The sequence below is a fragment of the Schistocerca cancellata genome, chromosome 1, assembly GCF_023864275.1.
Source record: "Schistocerca cancellata isolate TAMUIC-IGC-003103 chromosome 1, iqSchCanc2.1, whole genome shotgun sequence".
In the NCBI taxonomy this organism is placed as follows: domain Eukaryota; kingdom Metazoa; phylum Arthropoda; class Insecta; order Orthoptera; family Acrididae; genus Schistocerca; species Schistocerca cancellata.
The window spans coordinates 1,105,028,362-1,105,029,338 of NC_064626.1; positions in this window are offsets into that span (position 1 = coordinate 1,105,028,362).

A 977-nucleotide genomic window follows, 5' to 3' on the forward strand; every position below is an offset into this window, starting at 1 on the left:
GTAAAGCACTCCACTTCGAGCAACGGCATTTATATATCTAATAATTTTTTACTTTCTTGTGAACAACAGCTATCATACTTTATGTCTGTGTAAAACCAGTCCACACTGCAGTAAATTAATTTTAATTTTTTTGTTTTTATACTGGTACCGGAATCTTTCTTATAAACAAAAATATCAATGTTCATTTGCTCAAAATCGTAAATCAATTAAATTTGTTTGCCAATTGCTTTGAAATTTTGGCGCAACGTTGCGTTAGGATACACATGTTTTTATATACTTGCTGGAGAGCCATGTGATATATATATATATATATATATATATATATATATATATATATATATATATATATATATATTGTTGTTGTTGTGGTCTTCAGTCCTGAGACTGGTTTGATGCAGCTCTCCATGCTACTCTATCCTGTGCAAGCTTCTTCATCTCCCAGTACCTACTGCAACCTACATCCTTCTGAATCTACTTAGTGTATTCATCTCTCGGTCTCCCTCTACGATTTTTACCCTCCACGCTGCCCTCCAATGCTAAATTTGTGATCCGTTGATGCCTCAAAACATGTCCTACCAACCGATCCCTTCTTCTAGTCAAGTTGTGCCACAAACTTCTCTTCTCCCCAATCCTATTCAATACCTCCTCATTAGTTACGTGATCTATCCACATTATCTTCAGCATCCTTCTGTAGCACCACATTCGAAAGCTTATATTCTCTTCTTGTCCATACTAGTTATCGTCCATGTTTCACTTCCATACATGGCTACACTCCATACAAATACTTTCAGAAACGACTTCCTGACACTTAAATCTATACTCGATGTTAACAAATTTCTCTTCTTCAGAAACTATTTCCTTGCCATTGCATATATATATATATATATATATATATATGCATATTATTAAATTATGAATGTATGTATGCATGTGTGTGTGTGTGTATGTGTTCCACATCTCCTCCTAAACCACTGGAC